Raw genomic sequence first — 26,916 nt, forward strand, 5'->3', positions numbered from 1 at the left:
GATCCACTTTTGATATCCTCTTCAACTTCAGTATATGTCACCTTATGATTCAAACCATATTTGGAGGCAAGTGCTTTCCAGTTCTTACTCCTACAGACTTCTATACACTTTTGCCTTTGTTTTGTACCCCCAATACGGCTGCAGCAGTCGATACCCCAGAGGGAATGAATAATCACCATACTTAGCCATACATTGACTGACGTCAAATTGTGCCATCAAGGATCGACACAATTCCCTCCGAATAGGTCGATCCCTTACTCCGATCAACGATCCAAAACCTATTTCTCCCAGCACATTCAACTGACCCCTTCTCCTTAAGGTGTTTAATTAATAAATTCACCCTTTTAATGCTGCATCTTGTCGAAACTTCCTACATTTTTTAACAATAGATAATGTTATAGTTCTTATATATTTGTATCAACGTATTTACAAGTTTAATGAATACCTTATTTCATGTGCTTTCCTCCGTTCTTTGTATTCTTTACTATCATTCCTTGACTGTGTGATGTAAGGTTCCTTTTCAGCACACTCATTGAATTCATTTGGACCTCACATCTTTTTTCACCTAATATTAAACATAAACGTTTCTTAATCAATACATTAACACTAAATACTAATACTACTCAATGTCAATTTCTTTTACATACCGAACCGCTCTGTGTGCCATCTCCCTTCATCCTTTTGCATTCGGCATACTGTTAACATTTAAAATTGTAATCAATTAAAGTTTATCGATACTTTAATCCAACCATTTCAACAATAATAACAAAAGACATTGATACTTACTAGAAGTACATATATCCACCCTTGGTTGCTTTCGAGTATCGGCCTCAATTTCAAAGTCATCTGCTCCACCAACAATTTTCAACACCCATTGACTCCATTTTTCCTTCATATATCAGTTTACGCAAATCAAATATTTTGTTACATACACTTTTCAATATACAATATAGATAACTACTCTTGTGGTAAAACGGTTTTCTTCAAAAGAATTGAATGGCCACACCAAAATGTGTCGGCACATTTATACAACCTATAATATCATTTTCTACCTATAATATTTAATAAAAGTATCGACCATTTATATTTTTTCCTTGAATATCTATTTCTACCTGCAATCGGTCCCAAATGCTTCCTTACTCCAAAACCCCAAACAACACATAAAAAACCCTATCGCGATTACTGTAATAATAAAAATTAGGGTTTCGACAACATACTTTTCGATTCGACTGCAGCAACAAACAAACAAACTCGCTTTAGAAAGCCTTCTGAAATGCAGCAACAATTACTCTTCGATTTCAAAAACTCGTCCGTTCTATCTATTTCAGAGGATATTTAGCTTATATTTCATCGGATATGTTATTTATATTTAATCGATACAAATACAAAAGTGTCGATACTTTTATGTCAGGTGTCGATACTTTCGAAAGGAAATTACCTATTTCTTTGAAAGTGTCGATAATTTATACACGTACTTACGAAAGTATCGACACTTTCAATATATCCGGTATCATTTACGTTTTTATCATTTTGATACGGTTTATCATATTTTTACCTGTTATATCGTTGTGGATCGATATTTTTTTTTTAAGTATCGACACATTATAGGCGCTATAACTGCTTCTCCTTTTTAAATCACAAAGTGTCGATCCTATTAACGTATCGACACTTTTAAATTTACCGGTTTTATCATTTTGTTACCGGTTTTATCTTTTACCTGGTTATATCGTTTTGGATCGATATATTTTTTTAAAAGTATCGACACTTTTTAGGATTTAAAAACTGCTTTTAAAGTTATGTAATTTATGTTTCAATTTATTTAATAGTGTTTCATGTTTTCCACCTACAATATTAATTTAATAATTTAATTTACACAATTTATTTGATGTTTTGATATTTTATAAAATATTATTTAGCATTTAAATTTAACAATATTAACCAAATATAATATAAATATGTTTTAACAGTGAAATAAGTATGGACACTTTTATAAAAATGATATATACTTTTTGAAAGTATGTAATTTATGTTTCAAATTTTTAATAGTGTTTCATGTTTTCCACCTACAATATTTATTTAAATTTTCATTTACACAAAAATTATTTGATTGTTTGATATTTATAAAATATTATTTAGACTTATTATTTAACAATATTAACTAAAGATAATAATAAATATATTTTCACAGTGAAATAAGTATGGACACTTTTATAAAAAGGATAGATAATTTACAATATAACAAGTAAAAATATGACAAAACCAGATTCATTATGACAAAAACCGGTAAAATTTACTTGATATGTTAAAAGTATGGACACTTTATAAAAAGGATAGATACTTACCGATAACCAAAGTTTACCGGTTACCAAATTTTTAATAGTTTTTCATATTTTCTACCTAAAACATTAGTTGTCAACATAATAGGTACCGCTAAACCGAATTTATTAATACATTTAATGTATCCGGTAATGCTGTATATTAGCCGTATATTAACCCGCCTTTCCTGAGACATTCCGCATCTAAAGCATTGGGCTCGTTCTCACGCATCTGATTATCCAAGTTTAAAAAACCACTCTGTCTGACCAATAAAAAAATCTTTTAATGACTTTTTAAAAATCAAATTTTAAACCTAACTATAATTATTTAAAGAAATATAGTTAAAAACCACTTAAAGGTTTTTAAAATATATTCTTACATATTTTTATCAATAATAAATTTAAATAATAATTAGTTAAAGTTTTAAAATTTGAACAAAAAAAAGTTAATAATAGACATATTTTATGAGACAAGGGAAATTTCAATTCTCTTCACATTTCTCTTAGAGTCTAGTAATCATCGATGACGGCAATTGATGACGCAAAAAAAAACCGTAAATGATAGTTTTTTTATAAGATCAAACCGTTAATTTTATTAAAATATAAATATCTAATTTACAATGAAAGTCTATAACTACAGTCGTAAACTAAACATAATAAAAATAATTTTCTATAATCATTAAAAAAAACTAGTCATTTATACACAATGATCAATACAAGTAATATGTTAAAAAACAAATCAAATAAACTCGAATAAAAGATAAATACGAATAGATCTAACAATGATAAAAGAACCACAAAATAAGATCAAGTTGTTGAAAAATGAAAACCACAAATTATAATCGAGCAACGTGAGAAAACTATCTATGAATGCAAATCACGTATCCAAATATAATCCGATGGTCCAAAGCAGGAAAGATTAACATGATAACAAAGCAACATCTTGATCAGTCATATCAATGTCAAAGCAAGCCTGAAAAATTAAATAAATGAAAATGACGGTTAACGATTGAAAAGTGCATCAAGACAAAAATAAACATGTCATAAAAGTAGAGGAAATTGTGCCATAATATTAAAAATTTAAAATAAGAAAAAACATATATACAATATAATAAATAAATACTGACAATCAATGATCAACACTAAGATGATGTCACCGTTAGTCACAAAGATGAGAAGAATAAAACTAACGGTTTCACAAGAAAAAGATAAAAAAAACTAGAGAAGGGTGAATGATAGTTAGTGATGAAATATTTTGATCAGATACATTTGATAATTTATCTAAATTTTAAGAATTAAATTAATATTTTGTTTAAAATTTAGATATTAAATTAATATGTATATAAAGTTTAGATGTAAAATTAAAATTTAATATTTTTGTATTAATGTATCACAACATCAAACTAACAACTAAATGTTATAAATTAATAAAGTGACCAAAATGATATAAATCAATAACATAGGTGATTAAAATAGTACTTTTATAAATTTAGTGTCCAAAAGTGATCGAAACAAAATGACTACTTCGGTAGTTTATAAATATTCCTTCGAGCTCTGAAACTAATTAAACCCCACTTCGCTCTCTCCTTCTGTTAATTCTAAAACCCTAGTACTGCAAATTCGGAAAACGAAAACAATGGCAGAACCGAGTCAACTCAGTCAGTACATTGAATCGTTCGTTAATTCGTCTCATTCTCCGAGTCAGCAGGTTCACTATCCTTTCCCTCAATTTCTTTAATTTTTTTCTTATTTTCAACGCAATTTCTCTTACTGAACATAATTGGTAAAGGACTAATCTTTTCTTCAATATAAACTCGAGTATGTTGGAAATTTATGTTATATATGTTATATAGGCTGCAAGTTTGGGGCCATTGTTTCATTGTTGAAGAATAATCAGCTAAAAATAGAAAACATGGTATGCTTCAGTTGAACTCAATTTGCACTTCATGACGTGTTATTCTTGTTATTTATTTTATTTTGGGTCTTTACTTCACTTTTTATTATGAATTTAATTATCTTCTTCACGTCTTCATTTGGAAATTATTGCTTACCTTCTTCTTTCATTTTTTAAATTGAGATGATAGGTCAGAGAGATGGAAGGATATTTGACCACTGTGGACAACATTATTCGTGCAAGAGGTACTAATTCAGCTCATCATTATCAGTATGATTTGTTATGGTGTTTTTTAGGATAATTTCTTGGTATAGTGCCCATTAAATTGTTTAATCTATTACTTGATGCCTGTAGAATTATGGGTACGCTGCCTTATTTTTTTTTTATTCCATTCTTTCATAGCATTTTAGATTTTGTTCGGAAACACAGATAAAATGATGAATGCGCTTGCTATTATATGGTGTCCTTTTTCAGGCATCCTCCTTCTTGGCGAAGTTCTTGTGCACCTTGCATCAGAGACATTGGACGATGCTACCATTCATAGCTTGATCGCATTTTTCACAGACAGATTGGTGAGCCTTGCATTCACAGTAAACAAACATATTGAAAGATGCATTTACATGATTCTGAATCTACATTTTACCTTATTTGAAAGGTTTTCATGTTTTTTTTGCATCTCATTAAAATTCATGCTTGGCACTTATTTTTAAACCTTCCCATATCTGGATGGTAGCTCCATATGTAAAATTGAAAACATTTTTTCTTAACTTTTCTAGTATTTCCTTAAGTTAGTCACAATTTGGTGCCACCATTAGAGATGGGCTCTCTTATTGTTCATAATCATTATGTTCTGTATTACATTCTAAGTTAGAATTAGGTAGATGATGATTTTGCTACATCAGGCAGACTGGAGAGCTTTACGGGGAGCTTTGTTGGCTGTTTGGCTTTGATGAGAAGGAAAAGCAGTTGTGGTATGGTCAGCGAAGTGATGCAAAAGCAGTTGCAGAGTCCCATTACAGAACCTACAAGTACAGTCTCTAGGGCATTTTGAACGGAAGGTAAAGATAATCTCATTCTATAATAGATGATCATACACATACCTTTTTGAGTTCTTGTTATTTTCCAGATTATAATATATATTTATATATCTCCGATTTAACAATTTCACTTTATCTTTTAAATGGATTTTGTTGCAGCTTTGCTTTGAACTTATGGAATGCCTGCTAGAACGTTACACCACCATGCCGTTGCCTTCACTTGTATGTTTCCTGATCTTGTTTCTTCAGTGCATGCTTTATTGGACTGATTTTCTCAATTTTTTATGCATTATTCTTGCATGTTAAAGTTATATAATGTGATGAATTTAGTGAATAATAGAGGAAGTGATTGATGTAATCTCCTAGGTTGTACTATGCTCGCTTAAAGTTTCAAACACTTCCAAATATCTTTAAGACTAACAGGAAATAAATATAATAAAAGGAAGAGGGCCACATATCTTAACGTTTAGGTTATTGTATATCGCCAAAAAGTCAGTTGTGGTTGGTTTGTATAAATCACCATGATAGAGCCATGGGGCTCTATTCCTTCTGTATAAAGATGCTTTTGCTCATTATTATAGATTGGGTTTAGATTGGGTTTTTCTAAATTTTATTAACGTCAGAGGAGGAGGGTCAAGTTGCTCAATTAGATATGAATTTTTCGAAGGAGGAAGTTTGGGAGGTAATACATTCGTCGGATAGTAATAGAGCTCCGGGTCCTGACGGATTGAATATGGGATTTTCAAAAAATTTTGGCCGGTTTTGAAAGGAGACATTCTTAAGTTTTTTGAAGATTTCTACAAAGGGAAGAAGTTTGGGAAAGGGTGTCAATCATTCCTTTATCACTCTAATTCCGAAGAAGCAGATTCCAGTCTGCATTGAGGATTACAGACCAATCAGTTTGGTAGGGGGACTTTACAAATCTTCTAAAGTTTTGTCAAGAAGGTTAAGGCTGTGCATAGGAGGGTTAATTGGTCAATCTCAATTTGCTTTCATCCCGGGAAGGCAGATTTGTGACTGCTCCTTAATTGCTAATGAAGCAATCGATTTTGGAGGAGGAAAGGAAGGGAAGGTCTCGTCTTCAAAGTGGATTCAAGAGGGCTTACGACACTGTTGATTGGAATTTTTTAATCAAATTTATGAAGTGTATGGGGTTTAGCAGAAGATGGAGGTCGTGGATCCATAATTGCTTAAGTTCAACTTCTATTTCAATTCTTGTCAATGGCTCCCCAACTGAAAGTTTTAAAATATCTAGGGGGCTGAGACAAGGGTGTTCTCTATCCCGCTTCTGTTTAATATAGTGGGTGAATTTCTGAATTTACTATTGTCTAAGCAGTAGCATTGGGGCTGTTTGAGGGCTTTAATTTAGGTTTTGATAATTCTTCGTCGATGTTGTCCCATTTACAATTTGCGGATGACTTGATTATTTTGTAAAGCTTCTAAGGGTCATTGGCAAATTTGAAGAGGGTTTTGGTTGTTTTTGAGATGTGTACAGGTATTGGTTGTTTAAGAGGTTCTTTTCCGGCAGAATACTTGGGTTATCTTTGGGTGCTAAGAGGAATTCTATTCAACTATGGATTCGATTGTAAATAAGTTCTACCAGAATTGACAGGCTGGAAACTGTCTTCTTTATCAATAGCAGGAAGGACAGTCTTGATAAAATCAGTCTTGAATGCTCTCCCCTAATTACTATATGTCACTTTTCAAAATGCCAGTGGTTGTGAGGAAGAAACTAGAATCTATTATGGCCAACTTCTTGTGGGGTTCATCGGCTGTGAAGAAAAGGCTCCATTGGGTTAATTGGAATACTGTCTGTAAAAATAAAGAGTTGGGGGAATTGGAATTTCGGATCTAAAGTTACGGAATAAAGCTTTATTGGGCAAGTGAGTTTGGAAATTTGGTACAGAGAAGGACTCTTGGTGGAAGACTTTGATTTGTTCTAAGTATAATGCGGGATCGAGCTCTATTGTGTTAGATGATAAACTGCCCTCTGATGTGTCTTGTATTTGGAAAGGTGTTTTAAATAACTATTGGTCTAATGACTCTTTTGGTTTATGCCTTCGAAATAATCTCGTGCTTCAGGTGGGTAAAGGAGAGTCTATCAGATTTTGGCATGATTCTTGGATTTCTAATGTTTCTTTGAAGACTTTGTTTCCTAGGATCTTTGCTCTGTCTGTTATAAGGAAGGTGTTGTGGCTGAATTTGGGTGTATATTGAATGGGGAGTGGGTTGGATTTTCACTTAGGAGGAATTTAATGGATAGTGAGTTTGAACATTGGATGGAACTGATGGTTTTGCTGGATAATTTTCGCCTCTATTGCAGGGTGAAGACCGTGTTGCGTGGAAAGGTAGTGGGGATGGTGAGTTCTCGGTTAATTCTTGCTCAAGACTATTTTCAAGTTTAGCAGAATCTGACAATTCTTGGTTTGAGATTGTGTGGAAGGGTTTATTCCACCAAAGGTAGAGATTTTCCTATGGCAAGTTATTCATCAGAAGTTGGCTGTCAAAGCTACTTTATTGAGAAGAGGAGTTAAAGATATCGAAAACCCGCTTTGTGTGTTCTGTGGTGAGGAATCGGATCAGTCAGTCACTTTTTTTTTCCTGCGTCCAGGTTTGGCAGATTTGGGCAAACTACTCCGTCTGTGGAAAGTTTTTTCAGTTCTCCCTAATAATCCGAAAGGCTTCTTGCTTTCATGGTTGCAACTTAGACCTTACTCGGTATTTGGAGATTTATTCCAGAGCTGTTTTGTGGTCTGTTTGGCTGTGCCGGAACCAGATTGTATTTGAGAAAGGCAAGATGGACAAAGAAAATCTGTTTTTTTTGGTGAGGTATAGGGTGGCATCATGGTTTTTAGCAAAAACAAGGATTTGTCTATTCATATGGATAGCCTTGGGTGATCTTACTTTGGCGGATATGAATAAATCCCCTTCTAACTTTCGACTGTCAAGATTAAAATGGTGTCCCCCTCCTTCCGGTTACTTTAAGATGAATGTTGATGGGGCTGTCAACTTTGACTAGAAGAAGAGTGGTATTGGTGGAGTTTCTTAAGATGCTGGTAATAATAAGTTGGTTTCCTTCTCTACAACCTTAGGACCTTGTTCTCCTATTCTTGCAGAGATTTATGCAATCAAAACTGGGGTAGATGTGTTTTTTGATTCAGTTTGGAGGGACAAAGGAAATCTTATTTTAGAAAGTGACTCGCTTCTTGCAGTTAAGTGGATCACAGCCCGGATCTTTGCCCGGTTCACCTTGTTGATTTTATTTCAGAAATTCAGAAGTCAGTGGTGCTTTAATGTTATTATTAAGCATATCAGCAGAGGTATGAATGTGGAAGTGATTGTCTAGCTAAGTCAGGAATTGGTTAGTGACTGTGGAGGATATTGTTAGGAGCTGCTTTTGGTTTCTTTGGTTGTTTCTTTGAATTGGCAATTATTTGTAATGTTTGGTTCTTATGTAATTGTTGGTTATTAATATACTAAGGCACTCTTTTCCTCCTTCCGCTACTTGTCTCCTTAATATAGACAACTATGAGGGAGGTTTTTAATGAGGCCTTCTATTCCTATCAAAAAAAATTAACGTCAGAGGAAGATTTATGATTGGAGTAACGGACTGGTAAATATTCGACTCATGCAAGGATAGAACATGGTGATATAACACAATTTTGATGCTTTGCAGAAGGAATGGAGATTGGAGAATGAGAACACAGATTCAGTTTTCTAAAAGTTTGGCCATATTTCATTTTTTTTCCATATGGATAATAATCTGATTCCTCATTTGGTGCAGGGTGATACTCTTATCTACGGAATCTGTGAGTCTGTTGACGGAGAAAGGATCCTCATTGCTTGATGTTAACATTTCACATTATTGAGGTTCTATCACGACTGTTCCCTGATCCATCTGATGCCCTTGCTGATTTTGCTCATGAACTTTTTGAGATTTTGGGCTGTTACTTTCCCGTTCATTTACACATGTAATTTTATGTATGCCCATCTACTCTGCTATATTAATATGCTGTTGTATACAATTCAAATGAGTGGAAAACTGCATCATATCTGATGAATTTGAACTGTCAATACAAATTGTCTTGAGAACTAATGATGACACTTGTGGAATTTCCTTTATGGACCTTTGAATCAAATATCTGTAATGGTTGCTATTTTTTTATCAACTTATTAAGATAATTAGCTAACTTGTTATTGCTCTTCTGTTTCCCCTGAATACATTATGTTAGATTTAAATAATGTTGGACGAAGTAAATGCCCTAAATTGATGATCCTTATTTAAAAAGGTTTATATCATGATGTTTGTTCCTGTTCTTTTCTAATTCTTAAATGCATACATCACTGTTATCAATATTGTTCTTGTTTTCAAGCCCTATGAAAGCTGGAGTTCTGTTATTACCCTGTGTTCTAGTCTGTGCTTTCTTGTTAAATATGAACATACTTTTGAAAGCCAAATTAGCCATCTATTTTACGATGGGATAGAATTTTAAAAGGAAGCACTAAAAGCTCACACATTAGTGCTGAAAGTAAGTACTGTGTGGGCATGAAATCTGTTAGAATATGTACAGATAAGAGGCTTTGGTTTATGATGTTTGGTTCTGTCTTGTGTTCTCCAGCCAAAAGGTGAAGATGTGAAAATTAATAGGATGATCTTGCAAGAGCATTGATGGTATGCAATTTTTCTTTGAAAATTCTCTCTTTAAAGGTTATGTATTTATTTTCTTGTCCAAATAGGGTTATCCATTGTTAAGAATGCTGTTTTGCACTTTTAACTTGCAGTAGAAAACAAAACACTTCTAAAATTCTGAATTTGTCTTGTAGTTATTGATAATAGTTGATTTCCGGACATGGACGTATGGTTCTGAGGAAAGATGCATTGCTATATTCACTTTGCTTTACCTTATATGCATAGTATACCACTGCCCTTTACCTTTGCCTTTTCTGCTTATGTTCATTTTTGCTGATAATACCTTTTTTTGGATCAACCTTTTGATTGGTTCATGAAATGTAAATTTATAAGAACAGTAAGGAAGAGCTTGAAAAATGGTGTACCCTAAGGCTTCTCTCTCTGTTTTTTTACTATTATCACAATTGATTACTTCTATATGCACATTTTCTTCTTTCTAATTTTCTAATTCCTGTAGTGAAAATACAATTTACTTTTGTTTCTCTATGGATATAATAACACCTTGTAAATAGTAGAAAAAGATATGTGGAACCACAATAATTATTGAAACATGTTTTAGAATCTTGGATAAGACCACCATTTCTTTTTTTATAGGAATGGAAGGCCTCGTTAAAAACCCCCTTCTTGATTAATGGAGCTTTATATTAAGCTCCTTAATCAGCGGAAGGAGGAAAAGTGCCTTAATTTTTATAATGAAAGTTACATAAGATTTAACCATTACACCAAATTACAGTACATAAAACTTAAAAACTCCTCCTGCCATAAAACCACAGTTGAAACCTAACATTAACCTATCCCTTTCTTAGCTAAATTGTCTGCCTCCCCATTGCACGCCCTTGGAATCAACCTCATTGAATGTACCTTACCATTGATGAGAGACAAAATCTGATAAACTAGAGGCGAGAAAAAACAGGAGCCAAAACCGGGGCCTGAATCCATTCCACTGCAGACTTACAATCACTCTCAACAATCAACCACCATTTCTAATAGGCAAGCGTTCTTAAAATTGTGTAGTTTAAGTTGTATTACTTGTACCCACCAGCATAAAGGATGATTTCATTATTTGTCATACAATAAGAATGGATGGCCAACTAAAAATTTAGTGAGAGTAGCTTATTTATTACACGGTGTTAGTATCTTGTGTATCATGTCATAAAATAGCTCAAGTAGAAAGTAATTTGAATCCATAAATTTGCTAGAATCTGCTTTATATGACCTTATTTCTATTCTATAACATTAGTATTTTAACTCACATTATGTGTCTGATCTGTTTATTTGATTTTATTTTTTGTTCTTGTAGCTAGCATTTTCATCCACACCTCTTTTTGAGCCTTATGCCATTCCATTATTACTTGAGAAGCTCTCTTCTTCACTTCCATCAGCAAAGGTTAGTGCAGATGAATTATTTTTTCTGTTTGAAACTATTTTGGTGGTCATGATCTTTCGTTTCTGGCTATAGGAGTGTCTCTTAAAATGTCAAATCCGTTGAAAATTAAGTATGCTTGTTTGCAGCTTGATTCTTTGAGGTATCTCTGTGATTGCACGGTGAAGTATGGAGTAGACAGAATGGCAAAACATGTTAAAGCTATTTGGTCTTCATTAAAAGAAGTAATATTCTTCACTTGAGAGTGATTTATCTTTTACTCCAGAATCCCTTGAAAGTCTAGATCTCCTAAAAATGAAATTGCTGCAGAGGCTTTATGTCTTTTACAGAAGCTTGTTGCAAAATACAAATTGTCTTTGGATTTAATTGTTGATGATGAAGACATAAACATGATTTTCAATATGATATCTAGTTATAAATTACCACGAAATTGCTTCAGAAATCAAGCAGAGACTACATGGAGTTGGTCGTATCCTTTCAACTACTGCTAAGGCTTCACAAGTATCGTGCAATAGAGTTTTTGAATGTTTCTTTAGCCGATTGATGGATATTCTGGGACTTTCTGCTAGAAACTCATCTGGACAACCAGATTCAGATGAGAGTACTTTGATTCCCAAAAGATGTAATCATGGAGCTCTCTATCTTAGCATTGAGCTCCTTTCTGCATGCAGAGATTTGATTGCTAGTTCTGAAACAATCCTAGCAGCTTCTTCTCATACAGAAGAAACATGGAAGCATTTGCTTCAAAGCTTTCTTCTTCACTTACTATGATCTTCTGTTCTGCCTTCCTTTCCAGTGGCGAAGATACTCGTGATTCTGACATGTACTTTGGAGGTGAATTCTTTTGTCTTACAATGATGTAGATATGATATCTGTGCTTATCTTCAGTCTTCACAACAGGCTTGCATACCTATTTTATTTGCGGTGCCTCTGTTGTAATTATTTGTACTGCATTTCTCGATCCTGTCAATATTTTTGCCCATGGTTTTTGTAAAAGCCACTGACTATGGTTTTGTGGTAGAAGTGTAAATAAATTATCTTGTATTTCAAAATGCTAAAGCTTGATTTTACTGAACTTGGTTCTGTCCACTTTACTCTGACTCCTTCTCACACACGTATTAGAGACTAGAATAATTTTATATTTTTATCATATGATTTAATTTACTATCTATAATGTTTGGCAATGGCTGGTTGAAATTTTCTGGTTCAAGTCCACCTTTCAGCTCCCTTTCCGCTTTGTTTTGTTTTGCAACAGTTGTCTGTGTAAAACCAAGATAAAAATCATTGATTTGTTTTGTCTTGTTTTTGTTTCGGTTTACATGCAGTAAAGGGATTGTTGATTTTGGCAACCTTCCCTGGAGGCTATTTGCTGATATCAAAACTGTGTTTGAGAAGATCTTAGTGACTTTTGTATCAGTTGTCAATGTGGACCTGGCAAGATATTTTATGGAGATTGGCACTGAAAGCCCTAATGCAGATTGGTTCATTTATTGAAAGATACCATGATTCAGAAAAGGAATCAAGCTATATGGGCATAGTTGTTGAAAAAATTGTTTCATTGGGTTCTGCGGTGATGTTAGCATATCATTTCCACTCAGACTAGAAGCACTCTCAGATATTGCCACAAGTGGGCGAAGTTATATGCTGAAGTTGTTCAAGGGTTGGAAGAAGCTATATATGCCAATCTAAATGAGGTTTATGTATGTATGGCAGTTCTTTATAGATGGTTTTCTGTTAATAGTTTAAATAGTTCGTGACTTTTCAATGTGCTTAACAGGACTAAATCTACTGAAACATGTTAATAAGCCTTCCTGATTGTTTTTCAATGGGAATTTTTTACCTATTATATTTTTATTTAACCATATAAATATGATTGTGTGATTATAATTCAGTGTTGCCTTCTGTTTGCTTAGGTCCATGGAAGTACGAATTCAGCAGAAATTGTAACTCACCTTTTGAGATGCTATTCTGATAAGGTGATTCCATGGTATATAGCTCTACCTTAAATTCTTGCTCCTATTTATTTATTTTTATTTTGGGTTGGAGTTTGGAAAATGGTTTCTTGTTCCTCATCCTCCGCTCCCTTTTTCTGGTAAAATATAATTATTGCATGGATGCAGGGTACGTTGTGCAAAGGGTTTTGAAGAAGTGCTATCGCGATTTGCTATTAATATTTGGAACCAAATTGAGAGTAGCATGGTCTTCAATGCTAGTCAAACCAACGAAAGAGTAAGCTTTTTCAAGTGAGCATGAACCTTGCATCAGTCCTTTGGGATTATTATGTGGCACTAATCTTCTATTTTTAACTTTTTATTTAAGTTCTTGATGCGATGATTAAAGCAATGAAACTTGCTGTTGCAAGTTATTCAGGAAAAGCAAAACATAATTGTGCAAAAGAGTTACAATATACTTTATCAACCTTATCTTTTCCATCAGAGGAGCTGCTCCAGCAAGAAAGGTTCAAATTGCTGAAGTAGATAATAGTTCCGGTAGAGATGAATGGGTTCTTTCACTTTTTGCTGCAGTGATTATAGCAGTGCATCCTCAAACCCGCATTCCAAATATGAGAGCGATAGTTTCTGTGTTTCATGACAACCATTCTCAAGGGTAATGTTGTAGCAGCCCAAGCGTTGGGCTCTATGGTTAACAAATTGGATCTAAAATCCACTAGAGGACAAACTTCAAGTGATTGTACTTGGAGGAAGCAATAGATATAATTCTCAAGTCAAGTTTATGGATTTTCCAACAGAATAGCTCCTCTAATATTCAAGCCCAAATCATCGTGTCCATGAAACAGGTGTAAATTATTTATGTAACGGTGTTGGAAGTTGTACCTCCCTTCAAATCCATGCTATTGTGGGACTTGCATGGATTGGGAAAGGTTTGCTTATGCAGGGCCATGAAAAAGTTAAGGACTGACTATGATCTTTTTACAGTGCTTACAGTCAAGTGGACGAGCCGATATATCTAATCGAGAAAAGGATGTCTCTGAAAATAATTCTGAGCTTGATTTGCATCATTCTGTGATGAAATGCAGCAGATGCATTTCAGATCCTTATTGGTGACTCTGAACTGTGTTGAATCGGAATTCCATGCGGTAATACGTCCTCTCTATAAGCACGATTTTTCTCAACAATAATGCCCCTTTTGCAATCACTAGTTTATGAAATTGGAACCACTCTCAAGGTAAAGATGATCTTTCTTCATTAATGTTTTTGTATGTTTATTGTCTGTGTATATATGGTACCCGTTTTCAATTTGCCCAGTTCAGTACATGCTTGAATGAGTTATGCCTACTAAATTATAAAGTTGAATCCGATTGTAATTGCCTATCAATCTTTCTCAACATTTTGACGACAGATCCAGTCTGTGATACGGCTTACAGTTCATTACTTAGCTGCTTGTCACGTCATAGTCACGTCATATCCACATCTGCATGCATTTCAATCTTCTTTAAATATTTAAATATTTTGATTGATTTCTCAACCTGCAATGTGATTTCAGGCGGTTGTGCTCCGGGCTTCTTCACATATTATTGATACTCCATTAGTAGTTGTCTTAAGTGACACCAAGAAGTTAGTAATGAAACTTACTATTAAGATTAAGCGTTTCTCAGATATATTTAAACACTTTGAGAAGGTTTATTACTACACTAATCAAGTTTATTTATGTAGATAATTCCAATGCTACTGGATGGTTTATCTGCATTAAGCGATGATGTTGCGGATAAAGATGTTATTTATGGTCTCCTGTTGGTCCTGTCCGGAATATGATGGACAAAAATGGTTAGCCTAACTGTACATTGGTAGATTTTTGTTATTTGTTAGAAATTTTTTCGGTAAATTCACTGCTTTGACACATTTCCCTTGAAGGATTTCACTTATTGTGAAAAGATAGAACTAAAGATGTTTCCCAAACTGAATATATATTGGAGCAGCTTAATTAATAACTGATGCTCTGTATGATTGCATTTCTGTTTCTCGAAATTTGCAGTAAATTAAATAGCAAATCAGCAAAATCATTCTTAGTTAAAAACAAGTAAATAGTGGAAAAAGAAACGAACTTACACGTAAATTGTTTAACCAGCTAATTTTCAATATATAGTATATATATATATATATATATATATATATATCTTTGCATCAAACACCTTTAACCATTGTATCTAAGTTACTTCTCAGTTGTCCTGTCAAAAAACCCGAAGTGGCAACATATATAATCTTATTTTAGGTGGTTTATTATGTCGAGAACATATTGTTACTTCTCTAGTGTATTTTGGAGAACGTTTGAAATCCTTGCAAGAAATATATCTTTTGTTGTTAGGTGTTTCATAAGGCTTGGTAGCCTATAACTGTAAACCCACCAAAACTATTAGATTACGATTTTACATTTAAAGCAAGTATCTACTCAAGTTTCATAGTATGTTTTGCAAAATATTGTGTATACATGCAGGTCAAGAAGCTGTCTCAGATAGTGCACATATGATTGTCATTGCCTCATCGATCTTTCAATACCCTCATACGATGGTAATAAAAAATCTTTTCAGGGAAATACACATATATGTTAATCTATCTTGTGCTTCTGATACGCATTGTTATTTCTGTGGAATAACATTCAGAATGGGAAGAAAATAGGTGGACTATGGATACTTGCAATGCCATTGTATATAGTTTCCTGTTCATCTACCTTGAAATTTACTTTTGCAATTCGATTTCCATAATCCTATAATAACGATGTATACCATGGTTTTGAATTGTTTCTTTTCTTTCTTGGCGTCCTAAGCTTGTTCGTGAGACAGCTCTGCAGTGTCTTGTTGCTGTTTCTAGACTATCCCATTCAAGGATTATCCGATGAGAACACAGGCAAGTCTACCATTATCGAGACTTTTCTGTGCATGTAGATGCACACTGCATCCCCTCTCCCCCCCCCCCCCCCAAAAAAAAACACTCTCTTTGTATTTGCATTTAAATTCGCATCTTGTTGTTTATCAGGTACTACGAGCTGTAATAAAGGCTCTCGACGATCCCAAGAGAGCGTTCGCCGAGAAGCCGTCCGATGCAGGCAAGCATGGTCAGTGTGCTAGGGTTGTATTTTCTTCAATCTGCACACTTTTCACTTTTGAAGTTCATCACTATTGTTTTCTTATTTATCAAAAACCAGGGCATCAATTGCATAAAGAAGTCTGCATTTCTCGTTTCTTCCCTGGCTACCGAGGTACTTTAAATGTGCTACATATTCTTTATGATTATTAGGCATAGTTTAAAAAAAAAAACTGAACATTTTAACATTTACTGTTTTTGTATATTTCAAAGTGTAGGGTTTAAATGAATCAAGCTTGACCTAATAGACTTTTATTATGTTTGTTAGTGTAGGGTTTTAAATGAATCAAGCTTGACCTAATAGACTTTTATTAATGTTTGTTAATTTTCAACTTTGCTCATATCGTTTATTTTTTAAAAATAGTTTGAGATCATTACAAGGAGTATGATGTTCGAAATCTTCTTATTATTAATAAAACACACAATCTACAAACGTAGTTGCTCGAACTCACCTAGGTGGTACTTAAAGACATTTGGCACATGCCTAGGTGAAATATGTAGCTTCACTAATTCGAAACTTTGAAAATCCGTGTTTGGACTATAGATTTCATAGTCCGTTGGGATTGGATCGGTTCAGATTGTGATTCAAATATTCGTGAATTTACGCAGCTGTAAATTTTAAATGTTGAAAAAAAATTGTCAGGTTTTAATATATATATATATTAAGTTCATATGGTGAGATTTAAATTAGAATAATTAAAAACCTATATGGAAATTACTTGTAATAAAACTTAAGTCTAATACTTAAACCCTGAAATTTGAACCTTTATCAATAAAGATAAGACCTTGTTGTCGATAATTAGGATTTGAAATCCTACCCGACGTCTCGAAAAATATTAAGTGATTAAAAGTCATTAAATTATATTAAAATGATTTTTTAATTATTAAACTTTTTAACTATTACAAAATGATATTAAATCATTCAATTGTTATATAATGGTCTTTATGACCTTATACAATTATAACAATTTAATATTATTTTATAACCGTTTAGGAAGTTTTATGATTATTTTATAATATTTGAAAGTTTACTAATAAAAATATAACTTCTACATAATTCGTTGTAATTTATCAAAATTTTAAAGGTGGGGAAGTCATTGAGCGAATTTAGTCATAAAATTATATTATTTTTTAATATCTCGAGTTCGAATAGTTATATTTATAGAGTGTAGGTACATTGTTACCATTAAAAAAAATTGGCATTCATGCCTATTAAAAAAGAGAAAATAACCTCAGTGACCAAAAATCCCATATAATATACGATTTGACCAATTTTTTTTGGATTTGCGAAAATGACCAACAAAATCGCAATGAGATCTCTAATTCGCATTGCGATCTCCACTATCGCAAATTCGCGTTGCGATTTTTCATTTCGCGTTGCGATAGTCTACAGTTGTCGTTGCGATTTTCCAAATTCGTTGCGATAGTCTACAGTTGTCGTTGCGAAAATTCGTTGTGATAGTTAAAAAAAGATTTTGTTTCTTAAGAATTTCTCTAAAAAGATAGTATCCGCGCGGACGTGTCGAAGACACGTATTACCACGACCACGACCCGAGACGAGACGAGATGGACGGCGGCGCGCGAGAGTCCCCCTTGTTCTCTATCACTCAACAAGAAAGTGGGAAAGTCAAGCCTTAAATACCATTCCCAATAGTGTTTCCAATACTATGTGGATTTGAGCATTACCTTTTGAATGTTTTGCTTAAAATTGCAATAATCGCGATTGATTGTAGATTGACTTTTAATTATGACATATTTAATTGTATAATACTAATGCAATTAGTTGTGATTCAGTTGTTTAAGGTGCATGATTGTTAATTGTTTCCTGAATAATCACATTGTATTGAAAACAAGTGTTGGTAATTCTCAATCCCATAGTATGGAAACACTATTGAGAATGTATTTAAGGCTTGACTTTCCCACTTTCTTGTTGAGTGATAGAGAACAAGGGGGACTCTCGTGCGCCGCCGCCGCCGTCTCGTCTCGGGTCGTGGTCGTGTCTTCGACACGTCCGCGCGGATACTATATTTTTAGAGAAAATTCTTAAGAAACAAAATCTTTTTTTTAACTATCGCAACGAATTTGAAAAATCGCAACGACAACTGTAGACTATCGCAACGCGAAATGAAAAATCGCAACACGATTTTCAACTATCGCAACGCGAAATGTTTCAACTATCGCAACGCGAAATGAAAAATTGCAACGCGATTTTCAACTATCGCAACGCGAAATGGAAAATTGCAACGCGATTTTCAACTATCGCAACGCGAAATGGAAAAGCGCAATGCGATTTTCAACTATTGCAACGCGAAATGGAAAATCGCAACGCGTTTGTCAACTATCGCAACACGAAATGCAACGCGAATTTGCAATAGTGGAGATCGCAATACGAATTAGAGATCGCATTACGATTTTGTTGGTCATTTTCGTAAATCTAAAAAAATTGGTCAAAATCGTATATTATCTAAGATTTTTGATCACTGAGATTATTTTATCTTAAAAAAAAAGTTGGGAGACCAGGACTGAGAGTTACGTGTGATGGCTCCCAATCACGTGATACGATTTTTTGTTGGTCATTTTCGTAAATCTAAAAAAATTGGTCAAAATCGTATATTATCTAAGATTTTTGATCACTGAGATTATTTTATCTTAAAAAAAAAAGTGGGAGACCAGGACTGAGAGTTACGTGTGATGGCTCCCAATCACGTGATACGATTTTGCACGTGCTACCATGTTAGTTATTCTTAACAAAGGAATATGGCACGTGTGGGGAGGGTAGAAGAAGCATAAAATGGAAAGTGGTCCCCACTCTCAAAACTCAATTAATTCAAGCCACGTGGACTTAGGCCCACCCTCATCGTTTATTTATAAAGAAAAAGAAAGTCACGTTCGCTGACAGCTCCAACTCCTTTGTAACGTGCTAAGTGGTCTCCACTCACAATATTCAAGATAAACTATCTAATTTTCTGATTATAATATATTATTTTTTATAATCTAATTATTAGAAGTTATAAAATAATTATTTATATATTTTAAATTTTGTTAAAATTTAATGTTCGTTCGAGCCATATATTAATATGTTAATTGAGATATGATAAAATCATATTTTAATAATGTATACTGACACTGTTGGTGCTTTCAAACACTAACTCGATAACATAATGTTTCAAGTACTAGTTTAACGACATAATATAAATAAAAATTCGATCCATAAAGTACTGCTCAAATGATTATGAGGTTATATTTTATCAAATGATAATGTTTCGAATATATAAATAATTGGATGATCATTTTATAACTTTTAATAATAAGTACTCAACAAAACAACACTCTATAATTAAGAGACTATTTTATGATTTTTAATAATTGAATAACTCAACAAACTAGTACTCAATAATTGAGGGATCATTTATGTACTTTACCCTCTCATACTTAAGATAAAATTTATATGTTTTCCCCATAAGGTTAATAAGGAGTAATTAAAAGGGGGTGGGTTTTAAGAAAGGGCAATTAAAAGCTCCCATGGAGGTAATAGATGTGTTTGGCCGACATAACTGTTACCCTTTTATGTCACAGCTGCCTCCATAATGGTTAGCTACACCTTACAACTTGTAGCTTTGTCTCTTTGGATCACATTCATTTTGGAATATTAAAAATCTGAGTAAAGTTTAAATTTTAAATATATTATTAAAATTGAATTTATTGAGTGACCTTAGTAATAAAATAGAATGTAATATTTTATTTTAAAAAAAATTAACTTCGAGCAGCTGCGTCTACGATGTGTTTAAATTGTCTAATATATATTCTAAACATATATTACATTACAATCACCCCAAACAATTAAAGAAAATATATTATCAAAAAGAATTTAATATTTTTTTATATTTGCCATACGTGAAATATTTGTTGACTTATATTTTGTTAAATAGTTACATTATATGTAATATCTACACATTAAATGAATCATCTATATGTAAATTTGTAATTTTTTTGGTTAAAAAAGGTACAAAGGGCTGCTTAACTGCCCGTTTTATCAACAATTAGAAACTTATCAGCTTTCTTGAGGGAATTATGCAGAACGATTGTGTCTCCATGATATCTCCAAATTTGCTTGGCTATTGTATCCGCTGCTTGATTGGCTTCTCTAGATATGTGATTTAGGTATGTAAATTTGTAATTTAATTGATATTAAAATAAGTAATTTTTAAAAAAATACTATAAAACTAACTAGAACATTAATTAAGTATCAAATTTGCAATTTTGTTGCATTTTTTTAGAAAACTAATTTAAGTTTTGAATCATTAAAATTTCCCAATATGCATTCATAGTCATAGTGCATGAATTTGTGGTACATTTATATTAAAACCTTGGAAAAATATAATATTATCTTCACCTATCGTATTGAAAATGATAAAATATATCATAATTATTACATTTAATATGAAATTATTATCTCTATATATATATTATATATATATATATATTTTTAATAAATAATATATGAAGTAACTTTTATTTTTTAGAACACTTAGTTAAGTAACAAAATCTGTTTCAAATTAGTATGAGTCTAACTTTAATTATGACTGAACTTACAAATTATAGATAAAATTACTCGAATTTGAGACACTTAGAAAGAACGATACTCTCTTTATGTGTGTGCACGTGAATTACAAGCGTTCCATGCTTATCATTTAACGATTTAAATATAAATTAGTCGAACTATAATATAAGGACGACAAAACTCTCCTATATATCAAATTAAATGATTTATATTCTCAAAATCTCGAACTTACAAAAAAATATTTATTTTAATTTATAAATTATATATTTTTACTTTTTAAAAATGAAACACTATAATCTATTGTAATTCATTTTAAGTAAATAAATAAATAATATTATATAATTGAATTTAGGTAACTATATAGTTTGATATGTTTAAAAAAGTATTGTAACCTATGAGTCTCACTGAATTGGGTATAATGGTGTGATTGGTATAATTATATTATATAATTTATAATTAATAATATTATATAAAATATTTATAATATAATATTTATTCAAAATTTAATCTTATGTAATTATACAATTTATAATTTATATTATCATATATAACACATAAAATTACAATATAATTACAATTTATCATACAATATATTATTAAAATAATAAAATTTTCACATAATTATAAAAAATTCTTAAATTATGTCATTTTTTTAATAATTTTGGGATGAATAAACTATATAAGATATATGTTAAAAAATTCTTAATCTTTTGACAATGAATGCTCATATCCCTATATACACAGTATTCGTATTCAAAATCTTAAAAAATAACAATTAATAACTTAATCATTGAATTCGCTTTATTCATGTTATTATTATTAAATTATTGTAATATAATGCTTTGCAGGTAAAGAAAGATGCTTCAATTCTTTCATATTTGCATTTATGCCATTCACCTTCACTCCTTAAAACCCCACCCTTCCTCCCTTCACTCTTCAGTGTCTCTCTCAGACTCTCAAAGCCCCAAAAGCTTTCTCTCTCTAAAATACCATTACCAATTTCATATACATATTTTGTGTATAGGAAGTGGAACATTGTAAAGGCTCAAATGGAGGAAGGGGACTTCTTCGTCGGAGGTTATTACGGCGGAGCATCGGCCGGCGATTTCTCACCGGATATTTGGGTATCGGTGGAGCAAAAGCTGGGGGAGAATTTCATTGTTGAAGATCTCCTCGACTTCTCTAACGAAGAATCCGTTATCGGTGACGGTTTCTTCGACAATGTTGCCGGTAATTCCGCTGATTCCTCCACCGTCACCTGCAATTCCTCCGTATTCGGCGGTGAAAACCACTTCTCTGAAGCTAATTTCACTCACTCCTCTCAGTTCTCCGGTGAACTATGCGTCCCGGTAATAATATAATTTATTTATTTCTTTAATTTTGCAGGGTAAAACTAAAACTATAAATTTACCATTCACGTGAAAATGGAATTCTAAATGGTCAACATTTTCTATCAATCCCTATGGTTTTGAAACATTCAATATTTAAGCCCAACAGTCTACTTAAAATGTGAAAAATTAAATCCTTGTACCTTTTAAATTTTACAATTTAGTCTAATATTGGTGCCATCAATCCTCAAAGGTTACCATCAACATATTCATACTCATACAAACTTACTAGTTTTGTAAAAAATCAATATAAACTCGGTAAATAACTTAATAATAAGTAAAATTTGGAGTCTAATATTAATTATATTAACGGTTGGAAATTGGAATAGGTTTTTAAATACAAATATATATTTTATTAACTTATTAAGTAAAAGAGTTATCTACATTTTTTTAATCATTTTAAATTAAATTTCGTAAATTTTTATATAAATATATGGGATAGGATCCACTTAGACCATATAAAACTAATAAATTTTACATTAGTTTACAAACATTAGATTTAAATAAATAAATAGTTCAGATTTAATTAAAATTTATATCCTTACAAAATCCTTCCTCAATTTAGAGTAAAATAATATAATTTTCCTTCTTTTAGCGTAAAATCATCTTTCCCATGGTTCCTTTTTTTCTTCTTCTTTCAACCCAGAAACTTATATTCATTCAATTGATTCTTCTTCTTCTTTTTCAATCGAAAGTACAAACATATTTGAAGATTTTGTTTTTCATTTTAGAAATAAAGATGATGTTTTCCCAATACGATAGAGGACTCCTCGATGCTTGAAGCTTCTGAATAATAAAATCAAACATCTACAGAAAAATAAATATAGACGAGAGATTTCTTCTGTATACTGATTATTAATCTGTTTGTTGTAAATATTGATTTTAATTAAATCTAAATCATTTATTTATTTAAATTTAATGCTTGTAAATTAGTGCAAAACTTATTAGTTTTACATAATGTAAGTGTATATATATATATATATATATATATATATATATATATATATGATTTAATTGTGCGAAATAATTAATAAATTTTTTTACAGTACGATGATTTGGCTGAACTTGAATGGCTTTCAAATTTCGTTGATGATTCGTTCTCGACGGATCCCATTTTTGCAAAATTACCCACACCTGAATCCTCTTCTTCTTCAACCCGATCCGATTCCTTATCTCGAAGTTCCATTGATCCGATTTTCCAACATGGGGATCCACTTCCAGGGAAAAGACGAGGGAGAGTACAAAACCTAGTTCGGAGTCATCATGGGGTCGGAAATGTTTACATTGTGCTTCGGATAAGACCCCACAATGGAGGACTGGGCCGATGGGTACAAAAACGCTATGTAACGCGTGTGGGGTGAGGTACAAATCGGGTCGGTTGGTACCCGAATACCGACCCGCTTCGAGTCCGACGTTCGTGTCAACAAAGCATTCGAATTCACATAGGAAAGTTTTGGAGATTAGGAGGCAAAAGGAAATGGAAAGATCACAACATCAACACTTTCTCGGTCAAATTTCGGTGTTCGACATATCCAACGGTGGTGATGCTGTTGATGGTTTTTTGATCCACCATCATGGAGGGCCACGATTTAGTTAAAATTTCAAATAAAATAGAGATTAAACTAAATCTTCAAAAAGAATTGTAGTTTCATTTGAGCACATATAATATTTAATATAAACTATTTAGCTTTTATTTAAATACGTACTTATGTTAAAATGTTTATCATTAATAAAAATAATATTAATCTTCAAATTTTAATCATTTTTATTAATTTTTTGGGTTAAAAAAATCATAAAAAATAATAATTATAATAAAAATTATCACTAATATGAATCTATGATAGTAACGAAGTTGTTCGTAACAACAAGCGACCAATTAAAAATAGTTTTTAAATTTTTATGATTAAACTTAATACCAAATATTTTAAAACATTTTCATAATTTTTCATAATATCAAATGTTAAATAATATTTATATGGAAACTCGATGAATTTTTTATTATTTGTGAAGCTAAAAATCATCATAGTCATATCAAATAATTATTTTATAATCAATATTATTTTTTAAAATAATGAAAACTAGATTTTATTAATAAAAATAATAGAAGAAATCAAAATTACGACACACCCAAACATAAAAAGAAAAATGAAGAAAGTAGTAAAAAAAACTTATACAAAATAAAAATATTAAACGCAAATATATAAAGAAAAACGAAACATTCCTTTGAGAATGACATCAAACATTAAAAGCATCCAGTTACTTTAATAAAAACTCATTGTCTCTGTTAAATGAGACGTTTTACGAAGTGATAAAGGAATGGTGAGCGAACCAAACTATCTGACATATTGTTTTGCTATACAATTCTGATTATATTGACAAATAACATTTTATCAAATTAGAAAACTAATGTCGTGAGGATATTTGTGCGAGCACCGAAACGAACGCAAAGGTATGCGGAAAACGTACCAAAAACCATAAGGAACGTGTCAAGAGGGAGAGAAAATCTGTCACAAGGACATATATTCTTATTCAAATTTAAAAAAAAAATCAAGAGAAAAGAAAAATAAATTACATAGTATGAAAAAAAATGAACTAATAATCGTTGGCGGTTGGCAACCGACATTAACTTTGACTATTTTTAATCGTGCCCATAAATAAACCTATTCATAAATATCTTAATCTAAATTTGATTTGATGATAAAATCATTTTAATATATAATTTAATTACAAAACAATATAGATATCAAAATAATTATTTTAATATTTTATTAATATAAAAATAATGAAATGGGTCATTAGGTGGAGCTAGGTTGAGTTATTATTTTCATATTTCAATATCATATTTAAAAAATTTAAAAGTTTAAGGTTTAATATACGTATGTTTTTAAATTAATAAATTGTGCTAACATAATATTTTAACAACAAATCAAATTGTAATATATACTATTTAGTAATATTAACATTTTAATCTATCAATTCTATATTAATAATCTGATTGATTGTTAAAATATTAAATTAGTACATGAATTGATTTTTTTTTTTAAATTTAAAGCTAAGTTGAGAAATGTAACTATTTATATATATTACCTAAAAAGTGTATAGTAATAAATATAGCGAATGGGTGGAATCAATATTTGATGGAGCCAATGGGTTTACTAAAGAAAGGATGTTTTGTCCATGCCTAAAATGCATATTAGCACATGATAGGGGAAATGGATGCTTAATATTCAAGAAATAGATATAAGAAAAGAAAAAAAGCAAAAATAAATTGTGATAAGCACAGCCACATAAATTCCTTTTTATTAAAAAAATTAGTGAAATAATTAAATAATAATTTAAGTAAAATCAAAAAAAATTTTAAAAAAAAGAGTTTTAATAAAAAAATATATAAAAAATATAATAATTTTAAATTTTCAAAAGAATGTTTGTTCTCACCTGTCTCCCCTGGGTCTATCCTTATATATATATTCAGAATGACTTTGCTGTCCTTTGTCTAGGGATCTTTCCATGTTATTTTTTTTAATTAGATGATATACTTTTTGTGCACGGATCTATATAGATAAATCATGAAAAGACTTTTCTTTCACCAAATACAGTTATTAGGGGTAATAAAATTTAAATTATTAGAAACGATGACACAGATTGAAATGGAGTTCTCAATTAAATAGATTCTATCGGATTTCATATTGCATAAAGATTTACATATTTTTATTTTTAATAAATTTTAATTTCTATTATAATTATATTAAAATAAAATTTATATTTTAAAAAATAATATATACTCAAATAAAGATTCAACCTTTTAGAGATTAATCCTATAAAAGATTAACATTGATGTACAAAGATTTAACCTTTTAAGGAAAATCAGCTACTAGTGCAAGAAATAGTGATAGAAAAGAAGTGTAAAAATCATAATTTCATCGATGTACCAAGCAAGCCTTCCAAACTCATGGATTTGGAAACACTGTTTTTGATCTATAATCATAAAATCATGCGTTCGTCGAACCGACTATGATACAAATATACAATATGGAAGTGAAGCTAAAATGGGAAAAGTAAGAGCTTTGATGTTCACCCAAATATCCTAGATTCTTTACTATCTTTTTACTCAGTAAATAATTATTTTAATCTGAAAATATATGTCCCAACATAAAATTCTTTGGAAACAAAATTTTACACTCAAGATCAAGAGAAAAGGAGAGGAATGTCAGGCGTTTTCGAGGAGTTACTAGGAGCATAGGTGATATAATTGATTGTATTAAAGATGTTGTTAGGATCAAAGTGCATAGAAAAGTAGTCAGAAATGATCCTGTTAATTTGATTCTTTGTGCAGCTTGGGGAGTGTAGTTGAGCCTGTTCTTTGGTTGTTTGAGGTAGCAGGTTCTGCTATGTTTGTAGTTCTGTAGAAGCAAGTTATGCTGTTTTTGGGTAATATTTATCCAAAAACAAAAAAAAAGGAGAGGAGAGGAGAGGTAAAATATTCTAAAAGTAAGAGCTAAAAAATAACAAATTTGATTATGAATAATCTTAATTAAATAAATAATTAAC

The 26,916-nt window shown here is 31.5% G+C and overlaps 2 pseudogenes; both read left to right on the plus strand.

The window, feature by feature from the left end:
- The first annotated feature begins 3,900 nt into the window (after positions 1-3,900).
- On the plus strand, positions 3,901-16,664 carry LOC120146753 (annotated as a pseudogene).
- Positions 16,665-21,924: 5,260 nt separating this feature from the next.
- Positions 21,925-24,020, plus strand: LOC120146750 (annotated as a pseudogene).
- The last annotated feature ends 2,896 nt before the right edge of the window (positions 24,021-26,916 follow it).

The sequence above is a fragment of the Hibiscus syriacus genome, unplaced genomic scaffold (assembly GCF_006381635.1).
Source record: "Hibiscus syriacus cultivar Baekdansim isolate YM2019G1 unplaced genomic scaffold, ASM638163v2 tig00110931_pilon, whole genome shotgun sequence".
Taxonomy (NCBI): Eukaryota; Viridiplantae; Streptophyta; class Magnoliopsida; order Malvales; family Malvaceae; genus Hibiscus; species Hibiscus syriacus.